Source organism: Miscanthus floridulus, chromosome 12, assembly GCF_019320115.1.
Source record: "Miscanthus floridulus cultivar M001 chromosome 12, ASM1932011v1, whole genome shotgun sequence".
Classification (NCBI taxonomy): Eukaryota; Viridiplantae; Streptophyta; class Magnoliopsida; order Poales; family Poaceae; genus Miscanthus; species Miscanthus floridulus.
The window spans coordinates 74,894,909-74,910,239 of NC_089591.1; positions in this window are offsets into that span (position 1 = coordinate 74,894,909).

Here is a 15,331-nt window from a genome sequence, read left to right on the forward strand (position 1 = left end):
TGAAAGATGGCATTTAAAAATTCCTTGAAAATATATTTGAAAAAGGATTTTTCTCATTCGCGGGTCGCCACCTCGTTTCCGGCCCACGACCGAAGCCGGCCTGGCCCGCGTCCCCGCCAGCCGCGCGCCTCGCCCGCCCAACGCGCCAGCCCACCTCGCGCCTCGCCTCGCTCGGCCCAGCCCAGCGCCGCGTGCAGCGCTCGTCGCCGCGCCACGCCCCCGACCGCGTCAGGGCTTGCCCGCCGCGTGGCGCCACCCATCGACGGTGGCCTGACACCGCGTCCACGCGCCGCGGTAGCTCTGGCACTGCTGGCCACTGCTTAAGCTACCGCAGAGCTCGCCCGGCATCGCATTTCCTGCTCCTCCCTTCGTCTCTCTCTCGGACAGCAGCAACGCGCGCGCCCGCCATTGCCACCGCGCACCGCGCCTTGCCGGAGCCCGCTCGCCCGGCCATCACAGCTCGCCGGCGACCACTCCGTCTCGCCTAAAGCTCCGCCGTCACCCCGCGCACCCCGTGCTCTCGCTACTTCGCCGTGGTAAGCATCCCGTCCTTGGTAATTGCTCGCCGGAGCACGGCTGAGCTTACTGGTGAGCTCCGCTCCCGTGGACTCCCCCTTTCCGCTCCTCTTCCCACCTTTACTTCGCGCACACAAGCACCGCACGGCGACGATGAGTCTCCCGAGCGCCTCCTTTCACCATGCCGTGGCCGGAGATGCTCCACCGGCGACGACCCGCGCCGCCACTCCGCCATTGCCGTCGCCGAGCCTCTCTCCCCTGCACCGCCCCTCCCTATTCACCCCTAGCTGACGCGGTTTACCATGGAGAGCACGTTGGTGCCCTCCGTTTCGCCGGGGACCTCGCCGTCGGCGAGAGGCGGCCGGTCAACGGCGGCCCTGCCTTGGCTCCAGCTGACACGTGGGTCCGGCTTGACCGCGGGTCCCGCATGGCAGCCCCTCTGGGTGTGCAGCACCGGGTGCACCCAGCAGTTTTGTCAGCTGATTTTTAAAAGGGTTTAAGAAATGATTTTCAGAATTCTGTTTAAATGCTTTAGAAAATGGTTGTGTACTCATTTTGGCTCCAAATCTGTTGAAATAAATTTTCCTAGGTTCCTTATCACCAGATCTACTTGGAAAAATTATTGCATGTCATTTTTGAGATACTTTTTGGTAGAACTTTATTTAATCATGTATATTGCTGATAACTTGAAAAATGTGTAGAAAAATCTATAGGCTTCGGAAAAATATGTGTCATGCTTGTGCTGTAGAAAAATTTTGAGGTGTAGTGCAAGTGCCTATAATGGCTAAATTTTGTTATTTTAGCTAGAGAGCAAATTTTATATAAAACATGCGTGTGACAATTTTTGTACAGTCATTATATGCTATGAAGAACCTAGGAAAAATATCAATTCTGTTGTTTGACACTTTTCACATTTCAAAGTATTTTTATGTATAAAATCATGCCATAGCTTATGATTCTTGTGTAGGCTAATCCACTCATTCAAACACCATGAAAATCTGATGGTAGTCTAATTAGAGTAGTACTATGCTACTGTAATTTTCTCAGATTTTTATAAGCACCAGAAATATAGATTTCTGTTGTAGCCCTAATTTAAAAGGAAATAAAATAATCCTCTTTAATACAAGATTAGTTAATAATAATAGCTTTGGTGTATCTTTGAAGCATTTGATAAGGTGTGTTGACTTAAACATATTAGTAGTAGAAGAAAATGTAGTAGATGACATGTGCTTGTAGTATATTCTCTTGGATGATGTAGACTACCTTGCATTTAAACATATCCATTGCATTCATCTCCTTCGATGCACCGTTTGCATAAGCACTTACGCGCATTGCATCATACAGGATCGCAAACCAAGAACCCAGTCATCATACTCGAGGAGCCCGAGGAACAGTTCGAGGTGCAGCCGCAGGAAGTGCCAGAAGCCGACGAGGAGGATGTTGAGGAACTTCCGGAGTGTCCCGATCACCGTCCAAGCTCCTTCGAGAGAGGCAAGCCCTAGAGCATTTTTCTCCTGGTTTACAATTATTTAAGTAAATGCTTTACTTTAATTGATACATTACGTTCAGGAGTTGTTTGCAACCGTTGCTGCATTATACCTTGTTTACCTTTGTTATACTATATCCTTGTTACCCTGGTATCCGCAGTCGAGTCAATGCTTAGCTGGCTTAGACCGGTAGAAGTCAGGTGATTTCCTGTCACCTATGAGCTATAAGTGGTTACCTGGATCTGCTTGGATGACTATGAAGTCATGGTATAACTAAGTGTTAAATGAAGTTGAGACCGGACGGAGACTTGCAGAGTTTTGGACTGTAGTGCTTTCCGTCTGTGTCGATTAAGGACCGACCGTTGTTGGGTCTCGAGTCATGTTGAACGCATGCCTTACATTTAGCTGGCCGGATAAAGTACCTTTCGACCGTGAAGCTGGGAGATTTTTCGGGCCGAGTAGATTGCCCGCAACACACTGTGACACGGGGGCAGGATGATAAGACCAAAGTGCAGTCGGTTGGCCCCTGGGTACATGTGGTTCCTGGCAAACTCGAGATTCCTGGAAAGTTGACTCGGTGATCAATATCTCACTTTAGCGGGTGAGTGAGGTTTGTGTAAGGAATAAATCACCAGCTGGTTAGGAATCGATTCGAATCGCCATCGCTCCTGGATAGTGAGCACTTGACTTGAGTGACTTCATCATAGTAAATGTTATGGAACACTTGGACAGTTATAATGAATATGACAGTATGGAAGTTGTTTAATGATCATTGGTTATCCTTATCTGCTTAATCACATGTTTACTCTAGTATAGGTGCAAATCTAGTCGACAGGTTAATAATAATTAACTTGGTAATAATGCTCTTTGAAAGGTTCTTGAAATGCTAAAAATGCTTCTTTTTGCAAATGAGTCAGCTACCCTACTATAAAGCCCTTCATAATCCTTGGTGTCATTTATTTTTGGTTATGTCGGGTAAGTCTAGCTGAGTACCTTCTCGTACTCAGGGTTTTATTCCCACTTGTTGCAGATGGGCAGATGTATTACGGCTACTGTATCAACTGCCTTTATCCTGCCATGGGTGATGCTTAGGACCATGGGCATGGTCATTCCTTACGTCTCATCTGATGCTTTTGTTGGAGATAATCATTCGCTGGCACTATATTTAAACTCCGCGTGAGTGTGTGTGGTTTGAACAAATGACTTCCGCTACTTTTATTCGAACTGGTTTTGTAATAACGATGTTGAAACTCTGATGTACCTATGATTGTGAACTTTTATGTAATATGTGATGGTAACCGCTAAACTTATTATGATCTTGGCTGGAATAAAAGTTGGTTTGAAATCCTTCGTGATTTCACGGACTACCGGGTTATACGGGCTTAAGTTTGCTAAATCGTCTGCTCTAGCGGATGATTTTCTTACTTAATTTCGTATAATTGGTCGGTTCTGTTACAGCTGGTATCAGAGCATGGTTTAGCGTGTTACTGTTCACAAGTGTATTTAAAACAAAAAGGCATTTGGAAAACGTGATTTTAAAACTATAAAGTGTGCCAGTGATCATATCCTTTATGCCCAGTTAAGGACTTTAGGTGGCTTAATTAAGTACTGACTAGGATTCTTGCATCATATTTCTCTTTCGTCGCTCATACGGTGTGCTATTGTATGAGTGCCACTTGTTGAGTGGTAATGAATGGATCATTTGCCTCTACGCCTCGGTAAGTGTGAGTTGTGAGAGCATGATCGGATACACCGCCGATCTAGGGTGAATGCTTATATGATGCTAGAGTAATTACATGTTCTATGCATGTTTTACAAAGGTATCTCATGTATGGGTCTTCTGTCTGTTGAGGCGATGCCGTCAATAGGACGATGGTTCGGGTAGTTACTACCGTTGTACACGTATCCGGGGATTCGTGTAGAGCGTGTAGATAAAAGTTACTGCTTTTTATGCATTCATTGGGAATTGGGCTGAAATGGATCTTCTGCAGGTACATAACAACGCTATCGTGTAGAACGTATTAGTTACGTATTTGAGAGATCGTTGTATGCCACCGAATTAGTCGTTAGAAATTATTTATTTCCTAAGTTTGTGAGAACGTACGGCACGTACATACATCATGTTACTTGTGCATTTCATTCATCTCATGCATTCCTCCCCTTATAAATTGATTATCTCATTTTGATAAAAGTTGTATCACCTAAAATATGTTTTCCCAAGGTAATAAAAGAACTTTTGCTACAGATGGCCCGCACGAAGCAGACCGCCCGTAAGTCCACCGGAGGAAGAGCACCTCGACGTCCTTTGGCCCTGAGGGAGCACCGCACCACGGACACCTTCTTAAGCGAGTTTGGCATGCTAACTTTACTTTGGAGAGTGCTCCATGATGTGGGGTACCTAGAGGGTCAAGAGCTGGTGTACTCTTGGAATGAGAGCCAGTTAGCAGAGGATGGACTCGCAGTGGTGGAGATCACGGTTCATGCTCTTGGTGATGCTCCAGATTGGGATGGTTGGCATTTGGAGTTTGAGGGTCGCACTCCAGCGGAGGGTGCAGAGGGAGCAGCCTTCCGTGTCATTAGGGACATTATGAGCAGATTTCCCAGTGAGCTTGCAGCAGCTCTAGCTGGTACTTTTCCTAGGGATGATCCTCGTAATGCCATTTGGGTTCAGCCTCAGGGAAGTGCATTGGTCAGAGGTCCAGCTGAAGGATAGGCTAGCGACAACCAGGCAATGAGTGCTATGTTCGCCGTCATCAGAGCGTATGAGGGTCTCGAGAGTACCTACTGGACTTTGACTAGCTTGCATAGTGAGGATAAGCTAAAAGGGAAAAAGCAGAAGAAGAGACAGGCACGTGCTATAGCTAGCTTGCAGGAGCAGTTGGCTGATATGAACTTACAGCGAGATCAGGCGGTTGAGAGAGGTGATAGAGCTATGCAGCGAGTGCATACGTTGACTCAAGCCAACAATAATGCAGACCGCATGATAGAACAGTTGGTTCAGGAAAGGAATGAAGCCTGGAACGCAAGAAACCTTCTGCTGCAGAGAGTCGATGAGCTAGAGGAATACAACGGCAACCTACATAAGGAGCTTCATGCGCTCTACAATGGGGTTGGCCCATATGCTCCACCGAACGCCGCTGGCATGGACATCGACGACGACAACTAGGACGAGCCTACAGTTTCACCTGGAGGCGACGGTGACGTCTTCGATCCTGACGATAGCCCCGAGGAGTAGGCTAGTTGCCTTGCGCTAGTATCTAGGTCTTGTCGCGATGACCTTTCTTTTGTGGGCATGTAACCTATTGTATGTTGCTTCGAACGTATGAGACTTGGCATATGGGTGGAACTTGATTTTCGAGTGCGATATCTGAACGCATAAAAGTCTAGTGTATGTATGCTGGCAATTTGATTATATGGACGCGATGTTTGCAGTTGAAGTAATTCGATTAAGTGCTGTTGTTTTAATTGGGATGCGATTGTTGTGCCTCTGTTTTATTGCATGAATTTATTCTCTCCAGTAAATTCAGTACGGCATATTTTTTCCTTCACTCGCAATTATTACAGCTTTACTCAATCGTTACTTGTTGCTGAAATATGCAGATGACAAACACTCGCCGAACCACGTATGAGGCCGCTGAGCCCGGTGCTAATGGTGCGGGGACTGGTGGTGGTGGTGGAAACCACGGCAACAACAATGAACCTCCCCATGAACCCCATTTGCCGCCTCCTCCCCCATTTACCCCCGAGATGTTCCTCGCACAGCTGCTCGGGAGTCAGCGCAACGCGGAACAATCCCAGAAGAACATGGAGGATCTTCTTCGAACCATCGCCAACAACATTCAACGTGGTAACAATCAAGGTGGTGGCATGGGAGTGAACCAATATAGCAGCTTCAAAGATTTCATGGACACCAGGCCGCTAGTATTCAAGGAAGCAACAGAGCCACTCGATGTTGAGGAATGGATCAACATGATGGAAGATAAATTTCGTGTGTTGAGAATGACTGAGGTTCTAAAAACGGAGTATGCTGCACTTCAATTGCAGGGACCGGCGGGAATGTGGTGGAAGCACCATCGCACCACCTTCCCTCCAAATGCTCAGATTTCTTGGAGAGAGTTTGCTGAGGCCTTCCGTGGAGTCTATATTCCACCCGGGCTGACCGAGATGAAATTGGGAGAATTCTTGGCGTTAAGTCAGGGCACCAAGACCGTGATGCAATACCTGCATGTCTTCAACAACTTGTGTCGCTATGCTCCCGACATGGTTGACACAGATGCTAAAAGAATAGCCAGTTTTAAGAGGGGTCTCAATCCAAAAATGCTGAAGCATGTTGGTACCAATAACCACGTTAGATTCAATGACTTCATCAGTGACTGTCTGAAGTAGGAGAAGAATAACAACGCCAGCACCGTAGCCAAGACACGCAAGAGAGCCTTTGAAGGTGGGCCGTCTCAAGCTAGAGCCCCTATGGGAGGTCGTTCCCCATATCGCCCATCGGCACCTGGCGCTAGGTTTCGGCCCCCTCAGCAAAGAAGTCAAAATTTCCGTGGACCTCAAAAGCCGTACAAGATGGCAGTACAGTCTAACAAAGCAGCCACAGCTGTGGTACAAGGCAGTTCCAAGGGAGCTATGGGATCTGCCAGGACAGTGAGAGGACCCTGCTATAACTATGATCAACCTGACCATTTCTTGAGGTTTTGTCCATGCCCGCCCAAGAAGAAGCAGCAGACTTATAATGCTAGAGTGCACAGTACAACAGTGGATGAAATTCCTGAGGGAGAGCCCGTCACTGCTGGTAAGTTTCCTATCAACGAAAACCCTGCAGTTGTTCTATTTGATTCTGGATCATCGCATTCTTTTATGAGTCAAGCATTTGCACAGAAATATGGACAACTATGCACAGAATTGGGTTATGGGTACCGTATAAGTTCAGCAGGGGCTGATGTTTTGACTAACCGGATGGTTCGAGGGGCAACCCTTGAATTAGGTAGCAGGAAGTTCCGAGTGAACTTGATAGTTATGCCTGGGTTAGTCTTGGATGTCATTATAGAGATGAATTGGATGAAGGATTGGGGAGCAGTCATAGATACTGGAAGTCGAGTACTTACCCTTAAGGATCCCCTGGGTGAGGGTACTTTCCGAGTACCATTGCCTCGGAGAATAGACCTGATAAGTGTTATATGTGCTACGACAGTCATTCCTATTCATTAGATTCTAGTAGTGTGTGAATTCCCGGATGTATTCCCGGATGAGCTACCTGGTCTTCCACCAGATAGGGAGATTGAGTTTGGAATTGAGCTACTCCCCGGAACAGCTCTGATTTCAAGGAGACCCTATCGGATGCCTCCAGATGAGTTAGCTGAGCTGAAGAAGCAATTAGAAGATTTGTCAAAAAAGGGGTTTATTCGGCCAAGCAAGTCTGAATGGGGATGTCCCGCTTTGTTTGTGAAGAAAAAGAAAGAGGGCACGTTGAGAACGTGCATAGATTACAGGCCACTCAACGCTGTAACCATCAAGAATAAATATCCCTTGCCACATATTGATGTTCTGTTTGATCAATTATCCAAGGCCAAGGTGTTCTCAAAAATAGATTTGAGATCCGGTTATCATCAGATCAAGATTAGGCCACAGGATATACCGAAAACTGCATTTTCCACCAGATACGGGTTGTATGAGTATCTTGTCATGTCTTTTGGCTTGACAAATGCTCCTGCATACTTTATGTTTTTGATGAATATGGTTTTCATGCCAGAATTGGATAAGTTTGTGGTAGTGTTCATCGATGACATTCTGGTGTATTCCGAGAACAAGAAAGATCACGAAGAGCATCTGAGAACTGTCTTGACCAGACTTAGAGATCATCAATTGTATGCTAAGTTTAGCAAATGTGAATTCTGGTTGAAGGAAGTTCCTTTCCTTGGTCACATTCTGTCAGAGAATGGAGTTTCAGTCGATCCAAGTAAGGTGCAAGAAGTTATGAATTGGAAAGCACCGACCATAGTTCCTGAGATTAGAAGTTTCTTAGGACTAGCCGGTTATTACCATCGCTTTATACCAGATTTCTCGAAGATCGCCAAACCGATGACAAGCCTCCTACAGAAGGATCACAAGTTTGTGTGGACAGAGGAGTGTGAAGCAGCTTTCCACACTTTGCGGAAACTGTTGACCACTGCTCCTGTTCTAGCACAACCAGATATCGAGAAACCATTTGATGTGTTTTGCGACACATCGAAGACTGGATTGGGCTGTGTTCTTATGCAAGAAAGGAGAGTAATTATTTATGCATCACGACAATTGAGAAAGCACGAGGTCAACTATCCAACACATGATCTTGAACTTGCTGCAGTTGTGCACGCCCTAAAAATTTGAAGACATTATCTACTTGGTAATGTGTGTAATATTTTCACGGATCACAAGAGTCTTAAGTATATTTTTACCCAACTAGAGCTAAACATGAGACAGCGTAGATGGTTAGAATTAATAAAGGATTACAACTTGAATGTGCAATATCATCCTGGAAAAGCCAATGTAGTGGCAGATGCTTTGAGCAGAAAGTCACATTACTTGAATATGCAGCCATTACTTGAAGATGGGTTCGATCTAATGCATCATGTTGTATTACATAGTATTCAGATTAGTTGCTCTTTGGAGAGTAAGATAATAGAAGGTCAGAAAACTGACAAGGGGATATTCCACATCAAAGAGAAAATAAAAGAAAAGCCGTCTCAACACTTTAAAGTGGATGAACAGGGCGTGTTGTGGTTTGACGACCGTCTTATGGTTCCCAAGGATCGAGAGCTTAGGAATAAACTCATGGATGAAGCTCACCTTTCTAAGCTATCTATCCATCCCGGAAGTAGTAAGATGTATCAAGAATTAAGATCTCGCTATTGGTGGACCAAAATGAAGAAAGAAATTACAGCATATGTTGCCAGATGTGACACATGTTATCGAGTGAAAGCCATTCACATGAAACCTGCTGGTATGTTGCAACCCTTATCAGTCCCTAGTTGGAAGTGGGACGATATCAGTATGGATTTTATCACGGGTTTGCTCACTACCCCAAAAGGACATGATTCGATTTGGGTAATTGTGGATCGTCTTACTAAGACCGCTCATTTCCTACCTGTCAAAACAACATATCGACCACCTCAATATACCGAGAAGTATATCTCAGAAATTGTGAGGTTGCATGGTATACCAAAGACTAGAGTATCTGATCGAGGCTCACAGTTCATGGCTCACTTTTGGGAACATTTACACAAAGGCTTAGGAACTAGTTTGATTCGCAGTACCGCTTATCATCCTCAGATAGATGGTCAGACTGAACGAGTAAATGCTGTTTTGGAGGATATGTTAAGAGCCTGTGTATTGTCTTCTAAGGGATCATGGGAGTCATGGTTACCGTTAGCTGAGTTTTCTTATAATAATAGTTATCAGGAAAGCATCAAGATGGCCCCATTCGAAGCTTTATATGGCAGAAAATGTAGAACACCATTGAGTTGGGTTGAGCCTGGTGATAGAAGGTATTATGGCATTGACTTTGTAGAAGAAGCTGAGAAGAAAGTTCATATTATTCAGTTGAATATGAAAGCGGCCCAATCACGTCAGAAAAACTATGCAGACAGAAGAAGGAGACCCCTTGTGTTTGAAGTTGGTGACTATGTTTATCTAAAAGTCACGCCAATGAAGAAGAAAAGGTTCGGAGTCCGAAGAAAGCTTGCTGCGAGATTCGTAGGACCATACAAGATCTTAGAACGAAAAGGTCTGGTAGCCTACAAGTTAGAGTTACCTGAGACAATGAGTATCATTTTCCTAGTTTTCCATGTATCACATCTCAAGAAATGTTTGCGTGTTCTGGAGGAAAGAATAGAACCTCGAGGTATTCAACTCAAATTAGATTTGGTGTATCGTGAACAACCAGTCCGGGTGTTAGACACTAAGGAACGTGCTACTTGGAATAGTGTGGTGAAAACATACAAGATATAGTGGGATCATCATGATGAGGGAGATGCAACTTGGGAAACAGGAGAGTATCTGCAAAAAGCTTATGAAGAATTTTATAACAAATGGTTCGTAACCCAAATCTCGGGACGAGATTTTTATAAGGGGGGAGGGCTGTAACACCCTAGTGTTATGCTTGCATTTAGGCACTGCAAATCATGCATATCAGGCATCATCAAGCATTCTAATCACACATGCCTAATCATGTAAATAACAACTGAAACATTGTTTCGAAACATTTGAAATATGTGTGAAACCTGAATGTTGCATACCTTGGTTAGAATTGTTTTGCCCTGAATTTTTGCTTGCTAGGTTAGTAGAACTTGTTTGGCTATCATTGTAAATCATCTAGCAATGTATAGTTCAATTTTTGGAGCAAGGTTTGTATTCAAACTAATTCAAAATTTGGCTTCAAAAGTAATTTTCCAAAAATTAGGGTTTGGAGTTAAACATTGACTTTGAATTTATAATTCAAAATCTAGAAAGAATTTGGCTTTGGTCATAACAGCAAAGTTGTAGAGAATTAAATTCTAGTCAACTTTCATTTTTGGTACATTTTCAAAAGATGTCATTTTCTTGCTCAAAATAATATTTGAAAGATGGCATTTAAAAATTCCTTGAAAATATATTTGAAAAAGGTTTTTTCTCATTCGCGGGCCGCCACCTCGTTTTCGGCCCACGGCCGAAGCCAGCCTGGCCTGCGTCCCCGCCAGCCGCGCGCCTCGCCCGCCCAACGCGCCAGCCCACCTCGCAAGTCCGCCCAGCAGCGCCCGCCGCTCGCGCGCCTCGCTTCGCTCGGCCCAGCCCAGCGCCGCGCGTAGCGCCCGTCGCCGCGCCACGCCCCCGACCGCGTCAGGGCTTGCCCGCCGCGTGGCGCCACCCGTCGACGGTGGCCTGACACCGCGTCCACGCACCGCGGCAGCTCTGGCACTGCTGGCCACTGCTTAAGCTACCGCAGAGCTCGCTTGGCATCGCATTTCCTGCTCCTCCCTTCGTCTCTCTCTCGGACAGCAGCAACGCGCGCGCCCGCCATCGCCACCGCGCACTGCGCCTTGCCGGAGCTCGCTCGCCCAGCCATCACAGCTCGCCGGCGACCACTCCGTCTCGCCTAAAGCTCTGCCGTCACCCCGCGCACCCCATGCTCTCGCTACTTCGCCGTGGTAAGCATCCCGTCCTTGGTAATTGCTCGCCGGAGCATGGCTGAGCTTGCTGGTGAGCTCCGCTCCCGTGGACTCCCCCTTTCCGCTCCTCTTCCCGCCTTTACTTCGCGCGCACAAGCACCGCACGGCAACGATGAGTCTCCCGAGTGCCTCCTTTCACCATGCCGTGGCCGAAGATGCTCCACCGGCGACGACCTGCGCCGCCACTCCGCCATTGTCGTCGCCGAGCCTCTCTCCCCTGCACCGCCCCTCCCTATTCACCCCTAGCTGACGCGGTTTACCATGGAGAGCACGTTGGTGCCCTCCGTTTCGCCGGGGACCTCGCCGTCGGCGAGAGCCGGCCGGTCAACGACGGCCCTGCCTTGGCTCCAGCTGACACGTGGGTCCGGCTTGACCGCGGGTCCCGCATGGCAGCCCCTCTAGGTGTGCAGCACCGGGTGCACCCAGCAGTTTTGTCAGCTGATTTTTAAAAGGGTTTAAGAAATGATTTTCAGAATTCTGTTTAAATGCTTTAGAAAATGGTTGTGTACTCATTTTGGCTCCAAATCTGTTGAAATAAATTTTCCTAGGTTCCTTATCACCAGATCTACTTGGGAAAATTATTGCATGTCATTTTTGAGATACTTTTTGGTAGAACTTTATTTAATCATGTATATTGCTGATAACTTGAAAAATGTGTAGAAAAATCTATAGGCTTCGGAAAAATATGTGTCATGCTTGTGCTGTAGAAAAAATTTGAGGTGTAGTGCAAGTGCCTATAATGGCTAAATTTTGTTATTTTAGCTAGAGAGTAAATTTTGTATAAAACATGCGTGTGACAATTTTTGTACAGTCATTATATGCTATGAAGAACCTAGGAAAAATATCAATTCTGTTGTTTGACACCTTTCACAGTTCAAAGTATTTTTATGTATAAAATCATGCCATAGCTTATGATTTTTGTGTAGGCTAATCCACTCATTCAAACACCATGAAAATCTGATGGTAGTCTAATTAGAGTAGTACTATGCTACTGTAATTTTCTCAGATTTTTATAAGCACCCGAAATATAGATTTCTGTTGTAGCCCTAATTTAAAAGGAAATAAAATAATCCTCTTTAATACAAGATTAGTTAATAATAATAGCTTTGGTGTATCTTTGAAGCATTTGATAAGGTGTGTTGACTTAAACATATTAGTAGTAGAAGAGAATGCAGTAGATGACATGTGCTTGTAGTATATTTTCTTGATGATGTAGACTACCTTGCATTTAAACATATCCATTGCATTCATCTCCTTCGATGCACCGTTTGCATAAGCACTTACGCGCATTGCATCATACAGGATCGCAAACCGAGAACCCAGTCATCATACCCGAGGAGCCCGAGGAGCAGTTCGAGGTGCAGCCGCAGGAAGTGCCAGAAGCCGACGAGGAGGACGTTGAGGAACTTCCGGAGTGCCCCGATCACCGTCCGAGCTCCTTCAAGAGAGGCAAGCCCCGGAGCATTTTTCTCCCGGTTTGCAATTATTTAATTAAATGCTTTACTTTAATTAATACATTATGTTTAGGAGTTGTTTGCAACCGTTGCTGCATTATACCTTGTTTACCTTTGTTATACTATATCCTTGTTACCCTGGTATCCGCAGTCGAGTCAATGCTTAGCTGGCTTAGACCGGTAGAAGTCAGGTGATTTCCTGTCACCTGCGAGCTATAGGTGGTTACCTGGATCTGCTTGGATGACTATGAAGTCATGGTATAACTAAGTGTTAAATGAAGTTGAGACCGGATGGAGACTTGCAGAGTTTTGGACTGTAGTGCTTTCCGTCTGTGTCGATTAAGGACCGACCGTTGTTGGGCCTCGAGTCATGTTGAACGCATGCCTTACATTTAGCTGACCGGATAAAGTACCTTCCGACCGCGAAGCTGGGAGATTTTTCGGGCCGAGTAGATTGCCCGCAATGCACTGTGCCGGAGCAGGTGTGGTAGGACACGGGGGCGGGATGATAAGACCAAAGTGCAGTCGGTCGGCCCCCGGGTACATGTGGTTCCTGGCAAACTCGAGATTCCTGGAAAGTTGACTCGGTGATCAATATCTTACTTTAGCGGGTGAGTGAGGTTTGTGTAAGGAATAAATCACCAGCTGGTTAGGAATCGATTCGAATCGCCATCGCTCCTGGATAGTGAGCACTTGACTTGAGTGACTTCATCGTAGTAAATGTTATGGAACACTTGGACAGTTATAATGAATATGACAGTATGGAAGTTGTTTAATGATCATTGGTTATCCTTATCTGCTTAATCACATGTTTACTCTAGTATAGGTGCAAATCTAGTCGATAGGTTAATAATAATTAACTTGGCAATAATGCTCTTTGAAAGGTTCTTGAAATGCTAAAAATGCTTCTTTTTGCAAATGAGTCAGCTACCCTACTATAAAGCCCTTCATAATCCTTGGTGTCATTTATTTTTGGTTATGTCGGGTAAGTCTAGCTGAGTACCTTCTCGTACTCAGGGTTTTATTCCCACTTATTGCAGATGGGCAGATGTATTACGGCTACTGTATCAACTGCCTTTATCCTGCCATGGGTGATGCTTAGGACCATGGGCATAGTCATTCCTTACGTCTCATCTGATGCTTTGTTGGAGATGATCATTCGCTGGTACTATATTTAAACTCCGCGTGAGTGTGTGTGGTTTGAACAAATGACTTCCGCTACTTTTATTCGAACTGGTTTTGTAATAACGATGTTGAAACTCTGATGTACCTGTGATTGTGAACTTTTATGTAATATGTGATGGTGACCGCTAAACTTATTACGATCTTGGCTGGAATGGAAGTTGGTTTGAAATCCTTCGTGATTTCACGGACTACCGGGTTATACGGGCTTAAGTTTGCTAAATCGTCTGCTCTGGCGGATGATTTTCTTACTTAATTTCGTATAATTGGTCGGTTCTGTTACATTCGTCCCAAGACTACGAAGATGGTTGTTTCATTCCTCAAACTTTGCATTTTAGGTATTATTGTCCCTAGCGTCGTCCCAACTACCGAATCAGATAGCACACTTTCAACATTTATATTCATATTCTAAGATGAATATAAATATAGATCTAAATATTCTTAAATATGAATTATTTTTAACCTATGGATAAGACATATTATTTTGTACATAAATGGTTATTAGTGGAGCCTAACTCTAGAAGTAGCTAACGAAAAAATTATAGATTTGCTATTGTTTTAACGTATTCATGTTTCTTAAGGAATAAATAGCGTTCGAAGCAACTATAATTGCTCCCACAAAAATTATTTAGTCGGATATATATAAATGGCACCATTATAAGGTAACATTAAAAATAATAATTTAGAATTATTGATGGCCACTAAAGAGTTTTTGGATGAATATATTATTTTTTCTATCTATAATAGTTGGTGGTGTTGGAGCTGACCAAGTGCGACAGTACAGCTTTCCACGTAGGACGATAGACAAAGTTGAGTTGAAAATAAAATTTTAAAGAACAAAATACACTTTGATAGTTTATGGATGAAATTAAGTCCAAAATGCAAAGTTTAAGGACTCAAATGATCATCTTCGTAGTTCTTGGATGAAATTGAACCTAAAAGTAGAATTTAAGAACTAAAACAGCCATTTTTAAAATTTAAAGATGGAACTAAGCCTTGAGCGATAGTTCGGGAAAAAAAATGGCTATTCTATCTATATACAGCCTACAGGATAATAACTTCGGTCCGCTTCATCATTGTTCGTCATTGTTCTGATTGCGGCTGCGATCAGTCCGCCGGCCGGCCGCCTGTCACGTGGAAAGAAGTCGATCATCTATTCCTTGGTTGATTTCTGAACTGATTTATGTTGGTTAGTGTTGGTTTATTATGAGAGGAAAATACTATTGGCTAACTGGTTTAAATTGATTAAAACTAACAAGCGAACAGGCTAAATGATGCGATGAAGGGTCATCAGCCGGTCACGTCGGCTGCTGCCCTGTTCGCTTCGCTGAAATTCGTCGCTGATTTGACGTGAGAGTGCGTAGTTTAAGCGAACAGAGCCGCCACCGGTAGAAATCGTTGGCGCACGCCGTCGCCGTGTCGCACAGCGCGACGGCCGCTGGCCATTACCGATCCAAAGGAGACGCACGGGTGTAGCAGTAGGCTTTACGCCCGACCACAAAGAAAC